Raw genomic sequence first — 18,577 nt, forward strand, 5'->3', positions numbered from 1 at the left:
TCAAGTACACCGGTCTCAAGCCTTTTCGAGTCGATCGAAAGTGCGGCCGTTGCGACAGGTATTCGATCCCACGACATGCGGTCCAGCAATCCAACAGAGAAGTCAGTAAATCACCGTGGCGGGTGATGTTCAGGGCACTCATCACTTCACGTTGCAAAATTTTATTGTTTTTGTATACGAAGGCATGACCGCTGTTGTTGCCCGTATACCAACTGAAGTGTTAATTATGCTGCTAAGTGCATGGTTGAATGTCTGATTCTGGGCATAGGAGAAAAGAAAAACCATTCAGAGGGACGTTGTGTGAAGGAAACAAGGAAAGGGCGATGGCTCCTAGATTTTTCAATACATAAAATCATGAATGTCTATTCATACTGAAGTAGCGGAAAGTGCTCGTAGTCTTGTGCTTTATGCTAATTGTCGCAATTATTTCAGTGCACTGCGATGATATTATGAGGCTGAGAAGTGGAACAAGTGTACGCAAAAAAGGAAGGATGACGTTGCCTTCCCATGGCTGCAAAACCATCTCCGGCTGCGCTGACGCAATAAAGGGTTGGAAGTCTGCAAGAAGTACTCATGTTCGGTGCGTTTTTTCAATGAACAGAAAGGAAGAGAGAGCAGCTTGAGCGAAGGCCGTTTCTGAAGGAATAATAATTACAGTGTGTTGCTGGGATAATGATAGGAAACTAATTATATAGGACAGGAAGCAAAATATGCGACTAGGAAAACAGGAATTTTTTCTTATAGGAGCATTCAGCGACGCAAGAGTGTCAGCGCAGTTTATTTTCTTCATGGTGATTATTACTACTGTTAATACAGATACGAGTATCTTGACTTATTTAACGAATCAAGAAATATGATATCGAGCTCGCCATATGATGCGTGATGCAGCAGTATAATTTTGGAAAACAGTATAACTGAGCTTCTTGACAGCGTGGCTTGGTACATCAATGCAATGCCTATACGGGTGGTCATGCAAAAAGGCTGTTGTTCCAGCTGTTGCTATTCTCAGGCGTTTCATTTGTCTGAAAATGCGTTTCATTTGTCTGAAAATGAACACTTTAAGTATTCTTTCTTGAGCCGCTTTGCTTTTTAACATTCTTAGTAGCCCTCGTTTATATCTGCCAGCCTTTCCGTGAGCGCTGGCAAAATATTTGCACGTAATACGCTAGACTACATTAAGGTATAACCTTGAGTAAGTTGGTGATTTTTTCTGTAGTACAGCACGAAAAAAAAAAGAAAGAAACATGATGCATAATTGGTGGCCCATTGATATCTCGTGTATATTGCTATGTACCAAAAAGTATACCTTGTTGCTTTCTTCATTCTTTTTATACCTAAGGCGAAAGCCTTACACAGTTGATGAGTCAAGACCTTGTGCGAGATTAGGTGAAACATGGTGATACAATGCGAGACGTAGACAAAATGCCACATGACGTCACCCATGATGTCATGTAACGAGATGACTTTATGAACGAAGTCCTGTTTCAGTGTCATCATGACGGTACAAATAACTGAAATTAGTTAGATAACCGTGATGCCATGGCGTGGCGCCATCTGAAGACGCGATCACTTCGCCGCAGGTGGTGTAATTTCGGAGCGAGGTATACGAAAGTGTGATATCTAGAAAGCTTTAGATAAAGGGGGGGGGGAGGATACAATAGAGAGAGAGCTTTAAGGTAATTTAATGCATGTCTTGTGACAGCCTACGCTCACACCTGTTCTATGCCCAGTGCTGGCTACATAGAACGGACATTTTTTTTTATTTTTAATACAACGGCAATTATACGTATATTCCAAACGAATGTTGGCGTCGCCTCAGCCGTGGAGGTTTTCCAGCATCACGCATCGTGCGTAGTGGGCGTAAACGAAGGTGGCAGAGGGTAATCCTGAGAAGGTACGTGTAACTTGACGTAAGAGGTCGTCCTCCCGTCTGCTTACAGTGCTGGATGTCTCATCGTCTCGGTTTTGAAGACGCACCGATACCAGAGACAATGCGACACATTTGTTCGTCGCAGCTTTCGCTGTTTGTCGTACCAGCAATGTGAGTACAAGCTGTTGCGGCCATCAATTGAGAACTGTTCTTGTTTGCCTGTAGACACGTGACCTATTAATTAAATCTACAAATGACACTTCAGTACAACACTTACAATCAGTGGCGTAGCCAAGTGATAGCACACCAGGCCATGTGCCCCTCCCCCCCCCTCTGCCCCCGAATCGTACATATTTTCATTCCATACAAAGCACAAAATGACACTCGACCCTTCCGATCCTCATTTCAGATCAAAAATATTATAGCACTCCCCACCCACAGGAGAAAAAAAATCTGTCTATGCCTACAGCAGAAGGAAAAAGAAACCGAGCAGCCTCCTTATTTTGTGCGGTTGCGCGAGACATTGCTATAATAACCACGCTTTATTTTTTGGGGCTTCCGTAAGTATGCCATTCTTTTTAGCACAAAAGTGTTTTATGCCGGGTGACACTAAGGCTTCAGTGATACATTTCTGTCGCTAAAATGACGTCAAAAAATGCACAAGATCAGATCAAACCCTTGACTTCATGGCCCGCACAGTAGCAGCCAGGCGGATGGAGACGTTCAACTATTTCTGTAAAGACTTGTATTATTTTCGTGTTATACCAATTACTACGAAGGTGGGATCAACCTTGTTTTTGTTTTTTTTCATACACTAAACCATGCAACACGTGCAAGAACTTTACTGGGTAATTGATTCTGCAAACACTTTATATAACATGCTAATCAGTTAGTATATTATCGCTATCAGTTTGTTTTTCTATACATTACATGCGGTTGACTGGTTGACTTCTATTGATCTCGAGAAAGCTTATTTAATTTATGGTGTTTTTTCTTCGTTTATTGAGCTTCGTATTTTTAAGGCAAGAGGATGATAACATCTAATATGATGGCCAACATATAAATAAATAAACAAACAAACAAACAAACAAACAAACAAACAAACAAACAAACAAACAAACAAACAAATAAATAAATAAATAAATAAATAAATAAATTATAAAGGAGATTTATTAAGCAGAAAGGTTGGTGCTTGGAAGGCTTGGAAGGCGATGCACCAGCCGCAATTTCCGAGCTCGAGCCGCTGCTGCACACTCGATGCTGCTGCCTCTGCGCCGGAGTACTTCCTCTTCTTTACAATGGCCCCACGGAGAAAAAAAAGGAGCCATCCTGGCGACTTAGTCCTGTGCAGGCGGCGTTGAACCGTGGTATTGCTTGAGCCTTTGTACGTGTACAACCTCGCGGTTGCGACGTCGCAAGTCTGATGGTGGCGTAAGAGGCTCAATGAGGTAGTTTACTGGCGAAGTTTGTTCGACAATACGATATGGCCCATCGTACTTTGGCAGAAGTTTGGAAGAGAGCCCAGGTGTGTGATGCGGCACTGACAGCCATACAAGAGAACCCGGAAGAAAAACGGGAGTTGAGGTCTGGGCATCACGAATTGCCTTTTGCCTGTTTTGGTCATCGCAGGTAAAGCGACGAGCTAACTGGCGGCATTCTTCTGCGTGTCTGGCGGCGTCCAAGATCGGTAGGCACTCGGACGCGTCTGGTCGATAGGGCAAAATGGTGTCAATGGTGTGGGAGGGGTGACGGCCGTAGAGGAGGTAAAAAGGGGAGAAGCCTGTTGTCGCTTGCGTTGCCGTATTGTAGGCGTATGTAATGAATGGGAGAACTAAGTCCCAGTTAGAGTGGTCAGGCGTCACATACATAGATAGCATGTCACCGAGAGTACGATTAAAGCGCTCGGTAGCCCCATTGGTTTGTGGGTGGTAAGCGGTACATGTGCGATGTACAATAGCACACTCAGCGAGCAATTTTTCAATGACCTCGGACAAGAAGGCGCGGCCGCGGTCACTGAGGAGTTCTTGAGGGCCTCCATGACGCAACACAAAATGACGTAGTAGGAAAGTGGCAACCTCTTGTGCTGTAGCCGTTTTAAGAGCAGCGGTCTCAGCATAGCGCGTTAGGTGGTCGATAGCAACTATTATCCACCTGTTGCCAGTCGGAGTCAATGGAAGTGGCCCATAAATATCTATTCCAACCCGTTCGAAGGGTCGGGAAGGGCATGGTAAAGGCTGCAGTTCACCGGCGGAGGCGTGTGGTGGAGATTTTCGGCGCTGGCATTCGGCACAAGAGCGGACGAAGTTGCGGACGAAGGTATACATGCCACGCCAGTAGTAGCGATGTCGAAGCCTTTCGTAGGTCTTGAAGACTCCTGCGTGGCCACATTGTGGGTCAGCGTGAAAAGAGGAACAAATCTGCGACCTCAGGGTTCGTGGAACGACGAGCAGCCACTTGCGTCCCTCTGGTGCGTAGTTACGTCGATAGAGAAGCGTGTCACGTATCGAGAAGTGTGGAACTTGGCGCCGAAGCGTTCGCGTCTTTGGGAGTTCAGAAGTGTCGGAGAGATGATTGAGGAGAGACGCAGTCCACGGGTCATTGCGTTGTTCGATAGCAATGGTGTCAAAGTCAAGCGATGACAATGTGGAATCGCAAGCGGAGTCAGCTGTGGCTTTCTGGGACAGGGGGGAACGGGAAAGGGCGTCGGCGTCAGCATGCTTCCGTCCTGACCGATAAACCACGCGTATGTCGTAATCTTGAATTTTCAACGCCCAGCGAGCGAGGCGGCCAGATGGGTCTTTTAACGTCGAAAGCCAGCACAGCGCGTGGTGGTCGGTCACGACGTCAAAAGAACGACCATATAGATATGGGCGAAACTTTCGAAGGGCCCACACAATGGCCAAGCACTCCTTTTCTGTGACGCTGTAGTTGCTCTCAGCCTTGGTAAGTGTGCGACTAGCGTATGCCACGACGTATTCCTGATGTTCCGGTTTACGCTGTGCGAGCACAGCACCCAGGCCTACACCACTGGCGTCGGTGTGGATTTCAGTTGGCGCTTCAGGATCGAAATGGCGTAGAATTGGTGGCGTCGTAAGAAGCCGTCGCAGGGTGTTGAAAGCCTCGTCGCAGGCAGGGGACCACGATAAGAGGTCTTTACAGCTGCTGAGAAGTTGCGTGAGAGGTGATATGATAGACGCGAAGTTTCGGACGAATCGCCGGAAATACGAACACAAGCCGATGAAACTTCGAAGTTCTTTGATGGTGGCAGGTTTAGGAAACGCCGTAACAGCTCGCAATTTCTCGGGATCCGGGAGGATGCCTTCCTTGGAAACAACGTGGCCCAATATGTTCAGTTGACGCATGGCAAATCGACATTTTTTTAGATTTAATTGCAAACCGGCGTTAGTTAAGCAAGTAAGGACGTGCTGAAGGCGACGTAAGTGTGTGTCAAAGTTAGGGGCGAATACCACGATATCATCGAGGTAACACAAGCATATCTTCCATTTTAGTCCACGCAGGATGTTGTCCATCATTCGTTCGAACGTTGCAGGTGCATTGCAAAGTCCGAAGGGCATGACGGTGAATTCATATAAGCCGTCTGGCGTGACAAAAGCGGTTTTGGGGCGATCGGCCTCCGCCATAGGCACCTGCCAGTAGCCTGACCGCAAGTCTAACGAGGAAAAGAACTCGGCACCCTGCAAACTGTCCAAAGCATCGTCAATGCGCGGTAGTGGATAGACATCCTTCAGCGTGATCTTGTTCAATCGCCGGAAATCGACACAGAAACGAATAGAACCGTCTTTCTTTTTGACGAGAACCACCGGAGACGCCCATGGGCTCTGTGAAGGTCGAATGACGCCTCTGCGAAGCATGTCGTCTACTTGGTCAGCAATGACGCGGCGTTCTGTAGCGGACACGCGATATGGTCGTTGTCGCAGCGGTGAGTGGGACCCAGTGTCGATGTGGTGTTCTACTGCTAAGGCACGGCCGAGAGATGTTTGTTCAACGTCGAAAGAGTGGCGGTAGCTCTCAAGAATGGTGAGGAGTTGTGAACGCTGCGAAGATGTCAAATCTGCAGAGATGAATGGTTGAAATATGTTTGCCGACGTTGAGTCAGGCGCTGAGACGACAGCCAGTTCACAGACGGAGGTAGAAGGCACCTCATCGGGGACGGATATAATTCTGGAAGAACTGATTGTCTCGACGTGGCCAAGGCACTCGCGACAAAGTAGAGATAAAGACGACGACTCATGATTATAAATTGGCATTGTGGTTGACCCTTCTACAAGATCGAGAGCAGCAAAAGGCAGGGGGAGAGCTCTTCGGGCGACGAATATTGGAGATGGTGTGAAGAAGACCGTGCCGTCGGATATGGCGCTGCATGAAACTGGCACGAACGCAAAAGAGCATGGAGGGATGTAGGTGTCATCGCTAACGACAAGTTTAGCGGCAAACTGGGTGTCGACGGACGCTTGGTCATCCAGTGAGCAAAATTCGACCTCAGCCCTAGCACAGTCGATTACGGCGTTATGACGCGACAAAAAGTCCCATCCCAAAATAATATTATGGGAGCATGATGAAAGAACAACGAACTCTATCGTATACAGAACGTCCTGAATTGTCACGCGGGCTGTACATACTGCGGTCGGTTGAACAGGTTGAGCACTGGCTGTGCGAAGCGATAATCCGGAGAAAGGCGTCGTAACCTTACGAATTGAGCGGCAAAATCCAGCATCTATTACCGAAACAGCTGCACCGGTATCTACAAGAGCGACAGTAGGGATATTTTCGACGAACACATCAATAACATTGGTAGGTGACAAATGAGGACTTGGGCAAACCGAAACTTGCGCAGTTCTTGCCTCAGGAACTGCGTCGTCTAGTTTTCCTCCTCGTTAGGTGCGGGGCGTCGACGCATAGGAGAAGGCGAGCGGCGGCGTGGAGAGGGTGAGCGAAGACGTCCCGGCCGAGGGCGGTGGTCGTCCTGGTAGCGGGCTGGCATTGGAGTGGAGGAACCGTATCGCGCGTTGGAGTCAAGCGGGAAGAAAGGCTCACGGCGGTTTTCATTGGTGATATGCGTCCGGCGGCGGCAATACCTTGCGACGTGTCCGGGGTATCGACAAGTGTAACATATCGGGCGATTATCGAGGGTGCGCCACGGGTTGGCGGTGTTAGTGCTGGTCCAGTGAACTGGAGCTGGGGAATAGCTCGCGCGAGGCTGGAACGGAGGCGCAGGCGCCTTGCGAGTTGGCATGGCTGCAGCCGCGGCGTAGGTGAGAGGAGCAGCCACAAGATTAGGCTCGCGAGCAGCTGGTAAGGCATCGGCGACCTCTCCTTGAATGACGTCACGTAGAGACGATGGTAAAGGTGTGGTAGCTTCTGGTGTGAAAGGCACCAAGGAAAGCTGTCGTGCAACTTCTTCGCGGACAAATGCTTTTATTTCGGCCATTAGTGACGCGTGGTCATGACCACTGATCGCACTAGACAGCGATGCCAAATCGTGCGCTGGAGGACGTCTTGTCAGCGCTCGCTGCTTCCGCAATTCATCGTAGCTTTGGCAGAGGCTAATTACGTCGTTAACAGTAGTCGGGCTTTTCGCCAAGAGCATTTGAAAAGCGTCGTCGTCAATCCCTTTGAGGATGTGCTTACATTTTTCAGCTTCCGTCATTTCGGCGTTCACGCGTCTGCACAAATCGACGACGTCCTCTATGTAACTTGTAAAGGTTTCACCCGTTTCTTGTGCGCGTGTGCGTAAACGTTGCTCGGCACGAAGTTTTCGGACGGCAGGTCGATCGAAGACTGCTACAATCGACGTTTTAAATTGCGGCCACGTTCGGACGTCTGCCTGGTGGTTTCTAAGCCAAAGGCTGGCTACACCCGTGAGATAGAACGAAACGCGTGTCAACTTGTCCGCGTCCGTCCATCTGTTTAAAGCGCTCACCCGTTCGAAAGTCGAGAGCCACTCTTCAACGTCGTTGTCATCTGTTCCACTGAAGATTGGAGGCTCCCGCTGAGGAACACTGCCTGGACAGGTGGCCGGAAGAGATGGAAGCGTCTGCTGATCGGCGTCCGGCATAGCAGAAGGTAGCCGTCGAGAACGGAGTTCCAGGATGGTAGCGGGAAGGTGTAAGGGACGGTACCCGGCACGTCTCCACCAATTATAAAGGAGATTTATTAAGCAGAAAGGTTGGTGCTTGGAAGGCTTGGAAGGCGATGCACCAGCCGCAATTTCCGAGCTCGAGCCGCTGCTGCACACTCGATGCTGCTGCCGCTGCTGCACACTCGATGCTGCTGCCTCTGCGCCGGAGTACTTCCTCTTCTTTACAAAATAAATAAATAAATAAATAAATAAATAAATCGTTACTTCCATGTGCGCTCTATAGATATTTAACAACCAATAAATCTCCTCAAAGCAACATTTTTTCCATATTGTGATTTTCACGTTTCTTTCATTCAGTAACAGGATTATACTAACCTAGATTGGTTACTGAACGTTACTCGTTTGATGTTTGCTAATATAAACCCCATGGGAGCAAAGGAAAGGGAAGACGATAAACATGTCAACTAAAATGAAGCTCATATAGTGCGCTGAGTGCTAAATAACTACAGTAGTAGGTTGTCTTAAGTGCGCGAAGAGGGTATAATATAGTATAGGTAAGGTAACGAGGGAGCCAGAAAAGTTTTTCATGAACTGGGGAACTGGTAGAAGTGAATTCTCGCGACCTCTTTTCTTGCCTTTCTTAGTATGGACGTGGAAAAACAGCGCGGTTAGAACATTCTTTTACTTCAGCCTCTACCTAGCATTCCTCGCTGTCTCTAGAAGTCAATAATCACAGCGGCACGGCTAATACTGAAAATCGTTCTTCTTTCAAGAGCCGACATCGGAGCCCCACTCTTTTGGCACTACTGCTCGATGCGTGTCGCAAGAGTAAAATTTATTGTTGTTCTCATCGGCCGCTTCACCGCAAACGATCCCTGCTGTCAAGCCGGAAGGCCACCAAATATTGTGCGGCTACTAAAAGCTGAAGCAGTCGATCAAGCGAGCTGAGCTGTCCTCATATGAGTCAGCGAGGAGCCTCGACCCATACTGAATTTATGGAACGCACGGCCACCCTTTGCGATCATTCGTGAAGAAAAATTCACTCGTTGAACTGCTCAGACTGTGACAACGATAAAAAAATAAGGCTTCCCCAGACAGATTGACGCCGAAGACTGTAGTAGACGCTTATAACGAAAAGCTTGAGCAAATAACTGTAAAAAAAGATGATATAGACCACTCTAGGAGCCGAACTTAGTCAACTGCACCCGTATAAGTTTCGAATCAGGGACTTAAATTGGTTCATAATGTCAAGCTTTTTTCTTACGGAAGAAAACCAGATATATTTGTACATAAACAAAGAACAATACAACTACGTTGTTCTACTTGGTGGCAGATACACTTCACATGAGTCTGTGTAAGAACAATACTGCAACAAAATAGCCAGAGAACTTCAGACCAAGATATATTTCTGCAGCTGGTCGAGACATTTACCCGATGGTTTATAGCGTTGGCGAGAAAACTCTAACCGGGAATCTTTCTTTCCTTGCTGATTCTGCTGTGCCTGAGTCTAAGTGCGTGGCTATGTTTGAGTGGCGCCTTCTCAAGAAGCATCAAGTTAGGCCAGCTACAGTTTCAGCTATTGGTTTAAAAGTAGCTATTTTTTATACTTTTTATTAAATGTATAATAAATTGAGCAGTTACTGTCGCTTACTGTCAGTGACAGTTGCCCTATTTCACTTGGTTAGTAGTGTAGAACGGTGTGATGCGATAAAAAAAGAGTAAGAGCTGGTTTTTGAAAGGTCCCGATGCAGTGAAGTGCGCGAATATTAGGAGCGCACAAGCAGGAGACATACACATGCTAAAACACACACTGAAAGCAAAAAGCACAATCCCACACACACATAAATGCACACGCACACACGCATGCACAGGCCTCCGCAGACAACTAAAACGACCTTATCTGCAGCGTTATATTGAATTTTTACGTTCAGACAGATAAAGTTAGATTAAATTTATATGCGTTCACATAATTGATCAAGTCCAGATAATATTCTTATTGAAACAGCTTAGTGACGATAACAAAAAAAGAGAGAAAAAGTAAATGGACTAGTTATGCCTGCCACTTCTAGTGAGAATCTTCAAGAGGCAATATACTGTAAGCCAGCGGCTTTTTAGAGAACTCCTGAAATAAAAGATTTGGCACTGTGTCACTCACAACATTTCTTGTTGTCATAAAAAAGGACGATCACATTTATAGATGGAGCAAGTCGAGATTGAAAATACGATTCGTTGCCACGCAATCTGCTAAGCCCAGATGACACACACACACACACACACACACACACACACACACACACACACACACACACACACACACACACACACACACACACACACACACACACACACACACACACGCACGCACGCACGCACGCACACACACACACACACACACACACAAACACACACACGCACACACGTATTCATACATATGGAATGTCTCTCAGCACACACAAATTATGAATTTATACAGACTTCCCAAGCTTTCTTAACTTTCACTCAAGAAGGTGTTATTCATTGTCACGAGCCGATGTCATTCAACAGGCACATGTAATGTATATAACTTTGTACATTATATTATAATGAAAGTTATTTGTAGTGGAAATCACTGTGTGCTAGTCGTCTGAATATAATGTCTTTGTCCCGGGCTGCGCGTCACTATACTTAACAGCGCGTCACAATGCGTTTTGTATGTTAGACGAAATTATTCAAATATTGGCCTCAGTGTCCGTGTTCAGGGCCACCACCCACACTATGCACCCTACACAAAGTAAAGTGCCTACATCGAGGAAAGATAACAGGCAACGTTTGCTCAAGCACGATGAAGGAAGAGAAAAAGCAAAGCACTTGAGAAGTGACAGGCCGGCAGTACAGCAAGAAGACGTCTCGCCAATTCAGTTCCAGTTTATTGCTTAATATTATGAAAGCGACCCGTAGTTAGGATGCAATTTGCCCAAATTCCAAAAAATATCTTTTGAGTTATGTCACTCATATCTCGAGATTTGTTTCAAAAATTCTGCGACATCTGGTGCAACAGTTATGTGGCATAGTTACCATATTAAACTAATCACTTTGTACTACACAAAGAAGTAGCAAAATGTTAATAATGTTTCACTTTCAGGAAACTGAACGCATATGAAACAAAGCTCTCTTTTGGTGCATTTTTCTAGAGCACTTTTTTTTGTATCTGCAGTGGCAAATTCGCTATTCCGAAAAAAAAAACAAGTTAAGGCGAAAGCTATGCTTTTCAGTTTTGCATAAATTACGATACGCTTTTCCTTTGAACTCGGTGAACACGTGCCGAATATTTGTTGCGGAAGTGTTGTGGCATGCCACATTTTCAGTTTAAAGATGCTCATGGTAGATGCGCAACAGCGAACGCCGAATCCCTCGTATTTGCGTGGTGGTCCCCCAAGAAACAAGCACGGTCAGATTGTTTTCTTTGCGGTCTCGACGACGGGTTTGAGGAACATCTGCCGCATTCCCATCGACAATTCGCCGCCTTGTTTCACACGCTCATCCGGTAAGCTCACGCAGTGCAAGTGCAACAGGCCCCTCAAATGCCTCCCGCGAGGAGAGCTAAAAGGCAGGCCTAAGAGGGATTGCATTACCCTATGACTCGCTTTCTTTTTACAAGAATAAAACAATGTTTTGCGGCGGAATTAGGTGAAGTGCGGAAGGGGGGTCAAAAATAAAAATAAAAAAAATTTCTTCGATATATTTCAATGGTTCCGAGGCGCGAAGAATGCGGCGGCAGACAAGCGTTACAAAAGCTCTGGCGGCTTTTCTCTTTGATCGTTCGGCTGTTAAGACTTCGAGGGGAGAATATAAATTGTCGGTAGACGCACTGCGTAGTTAAACCGCCCGCGTGATTCTTTTCGAATTCTCTCGAGCGGTTTGTTAAAACAGTGCCTCTCCGAAAGTCGCCGGTTCCGCATATAGCCCTGCATATTAGAGAACACCAAGGGGTGCGATTACACTGATGATGTCATCGCGGCTGTCGATGTGGTCGATCAAATGGACGCGATCTTCGTTAATTCTTCATAAGGGGGAGGAGCAGGATGAGAAAAAAAAGGAAAGACAGGGAGGCCAGGCAGACTCGTGTCTGGTTTGCTACCCTACACTGAGGGGGGGGGAGATTAACAGATTAGAAAAAAAACAAAGAAGAGGGAAGAAAGCATCACCAGTGATCATGTGCGCTTGCCTATTGCACGCCTACAATCAGTCGCTTAAGCTGGTTAATTTTAAAAACAGTAGCAGTGCTTGCGTTGCCTTGTTAGCCGGCGACGCAGTGAGCCACGATACGAGATTATTCTCTTCGGAGAACGGTCTGTCGTCGAGTTTCGTCGTGTTATGCGCTATGCACAACGATCACAGAAATGCAATGCAGGTTCTATCGTTTCATCACTGTTGCACGAGTCACATCTGGATGTGTCTGCCATTCTTATTCGAAAAGGGTACGCTTTATCGAAAGCTACTCCTAAGTACACGCGGCGCAGTAATGTTGCATCACAGCAGGGAAGGCTCGATGGAACTGGTGCTTTTGATATGAATGAATCACTTTGTTGCACCTAGAGAAAATTAGGCAAATGAAAGCATCAAATAAACTTGTTAAACCAGCACATCAATCTCAAAGCATGGCTCCTCTTGTTATCATTCATGAAGTTTTGTCAAATTTTGATATAAATGTACTCTGCGTGAGTATATTCGTTGGTGCTAAAGATTTCGAACAACTAAATATGCCTGTCACACTCATGTTTCTTTTTTCCTTAAGCTGCGTTAAGCGGGAAAGTAATTGCGTTCTGTTTCACACGTCATGTGTTACTGCAACCTCCGCTTAGCCTATATATACGCCGTGTTCGGACAAGCTCACGTCGCTACACCTTCTTTTTTGTTTTCTCTTATTAATGAAAACTTCGGGTCTCCCTTCGGGCAGGCTAGTGGCGTTGGTTGCGAAATTTGACGTGAGACGAAGTTTGACATAAAACTAATATTTGTTGAAACGATGTGAGTGAGGGAGGGGGCATTGTGCTGAGCGACCATTATGCGCCGTCAGACAAGTTCTGAGCGGGATCATATAAAACATTTCTTCTATACATGAGGTATTAGCTTTTTTTTCTGACACTGCAAAAAACTTGACATTTTTTCTCTAGTCACGCACAGAGCTGACAGCGGTGTTTCCAATAAATAAATAATTATAACATTCAATATGCTTGTTTCTCTTAGCTGTTATCATGTCATCATTCATATAAGAGCGTGTGTTGCTTAAGTGACAGCAGGAAGTTTCCACGTATATTTTGCGCGTAGAAGTTATGCTAATGAAAGGAAATTTTGTTTAGAAATTGTGATCCCTACACCCGTTACGTCAGGGTTATGACAGCAGCCGGCTTTTGCTTTTTGTCGTTTTGCTTAGCCAAGAAAAAATGAAGCCTCGTTGTCTTTAAAGCAGGATGACACGTTGTTGTACTAAATCGAGACAGCTACTCAGGCCCTACGGTGATGGTGAACGTCGACGGTGCGTCGAGCTATGCAGGTGACACGCTGTAAGTCACTAAATAAAGTTTGAAAGCGGAGCGGGCCTTAAACAGAGCTACTTTGTAACCGTATTTTAGTCTAGGTATATTAGGAGTGCACAAACTGTGAAAGTAAGTGCGAGAAGTCAGGTACGCGAACATCTATAGGTAAATGAGCCCATTACGTTCTCTGCAGGTGACAGAGAGAGCAAAAGTAAACACGCTAATCGAGGAGAAGAGGGAAATAAGTAGAGCTATAATTTTGTCTCTGGAAGGTACAAGTCAATTGAAGAGAGCCCTGAAACAAAAGTATCGGAAGCTTCGCAATTATCTTTAGTGCGACGTCGCACAATGTTATAACCGAAGTGTTCGGAAAAAAGGAAAGAAAAAAAGGGAAGAGTGGAAAGAAAACAAAAATCACAGTGTTAAAAAAGAAAATTGTTGAACTACCACGGCGGCCGAGCGCATACGCGCGAATGTAGTACGCCTCGTTTACGGCTCAACCGCACATCACTTCTCCTATACGTTTCACAATAAAAAAAAACAGCAGTTGGTAGAATAGCTCTATATGCATGAAAATGTTTTTAGTTGTTTTTTCAAACATACGTCGACCACAGAGCGCGTTTACGTACTATCAGCGTCAAATGAAACGCGAACAGTGGAGCGCGGGAATCGAGCATTGGAAAGCGTACACAGTGACTGCAGTCCAGTCATCACCACTGTTGGGCGTGATCATCCGATTTAGAAGCACTGCGCGATCTCCCTACAACGCGATATTGTCACCTCTCTTCTAGTTCTGATATTCTAAACGCAGTGAAAAAAAAAACAAAGGAGAAATAAAAACCAATAAAAGTAAGACGATCAAAAGCGTTCTGAATGACAATACGCCAGCCACTATCATCACAATATCAGCTTACCAGAACAACAAAATAAGCGAAATGTCCAAAATAATGCAATAATGCATCACGCAATTTCGCCGAGCCGAATTATAGCGTACCGTACGTCAGCGGCACAAGTCTCTCTCCCACCCTTCCTCCTCTCTCTCTCTCTTTATATATATATATATATATATATATATATATATATATATATATATATATATATATATATATATATATATATATATATATATATATATATGCGTTTGAGCTAAAGTATACATATAAATACATATATAGATCATTGCTAATCCTCTGCCCAGGCTCTCCTATTTCCTTTCCCGCCAATAGTATGCATGAACGTCTAACATGCGGTAAGCTATGAAGGCTTAAAAACGTTCCCACGTCGAAATGGAAGTGCTAACGACAAAACGGATCCCGTAAAGTACTGGCAAACTATAGTAGAGCTCATACTCTTGATTCCAATGAACAGAGAAGGTGACTCGACAGCTTTCGCCAATTCAGGCATTTTTCCACGCCAGTGCACTGCGTCCGCTGTTAATTAAAACAAGCGCATCACAAGGCTGTGAACAAGGCAACGATTCCTTTAGTAGTGTGGGGCAAGTGACCAGTATTGCCATCGGCTGTCATAATACACACTAGTATACACAGAACATTCACAAATTCCGTTAACATTTTTTTGTTATCATGTTTCTCAACAAATAGGAGTGCCCCGCCGCGGTGGGCTAGTGGCTAAGGTACACGGCTGCTGACCCGCAGGGCGCGGGTTCAAATCCCGGCTGCAGCGGCTGCATTTCCGATGGAGGCGGAAATGTTGTAGGCCCGTGTGCTCAGATTTGAGTGCACGTTAAAGAACCCCAGGTGGTGGAAATTTCCGGAGCCCTCCACTACGGCGTCTCTCATAATCATATAGTGGTTTTGGGACGTTAAACCCTACATATCAATCAATAAATCAACAAATAGGAGTAATTCTACGTCATGTGCCCACAGACACATTTTTCTAACTTATTCTAGATGTTGTTGTAAAATCTGTGATTAGATATTACTTCAATCGATCAATCAATTGAGGCAAAGGCAAATAATTATGCAATAACATGACCCAACAAGACTACCCATTTTGTGGGTAGTCTTGTTAGTGCGCCGTGTTTGTTATTCGCTAGTGTGCTGTGATCAGCCATCCATTATGGAAGGATAATTCGGAAGGAACATTGCGAGGCAGGAACAAAGAAGAATACATGTGGGCACGTTACTGAGGAACTGAAGAACTGTGCTAAAAAAGTAATTGCCAGTACCTTACCTTAAATCATGATTGCAATGGCTTCGAGTCTCCTCATAGTTGTGCATTGTTCCTTCTAAAGGATGCATGAGAAAGCGGTGTGCCCCCGCTCCTGCAAGTGCTGTGAAATATCACAGCTCTTGTAAAAAGAAATCTATTGTGTATACCCTTTTGAGTGGCGTTATTGATGTGAAATCTAGATTGTAAGCTTTGTATCTATGAACGATTTCTAGAGAGAAACCACCACAAGCTATAGGTTGTATTATTGCGGCACGTATTAACGGTGTATGTCGTCTTATCGTGCTTGCACCTTGCTAGCCTGAACGACCACGCATATAAATGAAAGTGAGATGACTGCGGGCTGTTCTGTTGCGTTATAATGACGCGAATAATTGAAGCGACGCCAGATAAGCGGTATCATAAAAGAGACTTCATAGGAAACCCCATAGAGGTCCTGCGAAGCATGAAAAGATTTTCGCCTTTTTCACACACTCAAGCGCAATATTTTAACGAGAGGGCTTTTCCAGAGAGACTTTACTTCAGACAGGTTCACATTTTGCGATTAGCTCAAGCTTTTGTGGTCCGCTTTGTTCTGCGGGGCATTAGGCAAACTTAACTGGAGGGTTATAATTATGAAGACATAGAAAGTGACCCAGTTTGCGTGGATGTGGATTTTTGTGTTTTGCGAGCCTCTATCGTGGTATACGCCTTTTTTTTTGTTCGTGGGGCTATCAGTACAAATACTTACGTATTGTTTTTTCTTTGTTTAACTTCGGTGATGTAAAATCTATCAGTGCATTCAGGTAATATAATAGAAGGCTGTTAGATAGTTTCACAGGCGAGGATTCTCGGCACAAATACAAAAAAGACAGCACGGGAGGTTTTAGAGGATGTTTGTTATAACTTGAAGGATCAGCATCATTCTGCGAATGCGTCAACGTTATGCGTGTTTTCTCGTAAAATTCTATACATTAATTTTAGGTTGTGGGAATAGCAAACAAAAATAATTAGCACACTTCACGAACCATGAGAATCGATGATATGCGATGCACGCGGAGGGAAGGTGACTGTGGCGGAATTCTTTTATTGAGTGAAGCGTTACGAAATGCCGCTGAAGATATTTAGAAACTTTGTACTCAGAGACATCTTACTAAAACGTTGCTAGTATAGCGCCTTGTCTTGAGTGCTTCAAATATTGTTTTTTTTCTAGCACTTTATCTTTATGAACATACATCAACACACTCTAACCGCAGACACAGTTGAACAACCACGTAGCTAGTTTTATACATTGAGTTGTCTACAGTCGCATAACAACACCAATAGCGATGTGGCTATTACAAACATAGGAAGCAGTTAGGTTATATGTAGTGCTTGTGTTTGCAAGGCTGGTAGCAGAGGATTGCGCTACGTAGACCAACTTTATTGGATGGCGCCTAAGTATACACTTGACGTTTACCTGACATGATGCCTCAGAGGAGTACATATGTAACCTTTATAAAACATAAACCACAATTTACGTTTCACCAACACTACTACACTGCATAAAGTCTTTCACTAAAGCCGTTTCCAGACGTGATGTGTCTGAGTGGTATAGAATACTTGACTGCCACGCAGAATGTTTGGGCTTGATATCTGCCACGACCATAACATTTATTCCTTGCTTTCGCCGGGTCAACAATGCCGATGCCTGTTTTTCTTAAAGCTCTCACGCTTAAGTTACAAATGTGTGCGCATGCTCGCCTTCTCTAAGCACAATTGAGCTGTCAATGACCTGCGGTGCATACGCGAATACCGCGGCCTTTGGTATAGGTTTCGTGCCAGACGGGCCTGGAGTAGCGAACTTGACGGCGTATGCGACAGGATTTTCACATTATTCATGCTTCATGCTATGACCAAAGAGTCGTATTCGTCAAGCCCACTTGCCCTCTCATACCCATTACGGACGAGAACAGCCGGTTTGCTTTCCTACGCGGGGGAATGGGAAGTGTAAAGATGAGAGAGAGTATAGGAAAGGGAAGAGAAGGAGACAAAAAAAAGGATTGTCAGTCATGGCGCGTATGCAGCGGTGGCAGTACACAAAAGCGAAAGGTGTTCTCATAGCCTTTTTATAGCAAGCTAAGGAGACAATCACGAGAACCCGCAGATGTAGGCAGCTATATAGATAATTACGTAGATAAAACGCTCATAGTCCTTTGGTTCACTAAGAAATGCTTCTCTTTAAAAAAAAAAGTGCATCCCCGATAGGATGTGCTTATGGATTTTTTGGTGTGAATGTGTACATGCACCACATGATGTTTAAGTTGAAGCATTCGTGCGATGAACAAATAGTTGGGAGTTCTGTGCGTGTTAGGGTGCATGAAAGCGTGGATATGCGCTTTCGTGAATGTGGAATATGTTTGCGCTCAACAATTTTGAAATGGCTTGGCATCAAGCTCCACAACAAGTTATTTCAAGGGCAGCACGAATTTGCTTGTTAACAATATGGAAGACATGCATTGCTTCTCAGCTTTTCACTACGCGAATGCATCATTTGTGGTTTTCATGATGCGTTTTTTTTTGGGGGGGGGGAGGGTAGCAAGGTTGTGAAACATTCGATTAATAAATAGGTGAAGCGCAAGCTTTGCCTAGTAGCATCGTGTATACTTGCTGCAATTCTGAGAAACATCGTGAAAGTTTGTGGTACAGATCTTTCTTACATCCTTTCTGAGAAATTTTTCACAAGACTATACGTTACGTGTAATCACGTGAAGTTACGTAACTTAATATGCAAATTTACAAATGTATGCTATACATTCTCTTCATGAATGTACCCCTGCTTTCCGTTCAATAATAAAACGTTTCGAGCATTTGAACTATCAGAATAATGAGGAGTTGTTGAGAAAGAAATTAAAGCAACGCAGAAACGGACTCAGCAGGACA

Source organism: Rhipicephalus microplus, chromosome 1, assembly GCF_043290135.1.
Source record: "Rhipicephalus microplus isolate Deutch F79 chromosome 1, USDA_Rmic, whole genome shotgun sequence".
NCBI lineage: Eukaryota > Metazoa > Arthropoda > Arachnida > Ixodida > Ixodidae > Rhipicephalus > Rhipicephalus microplus.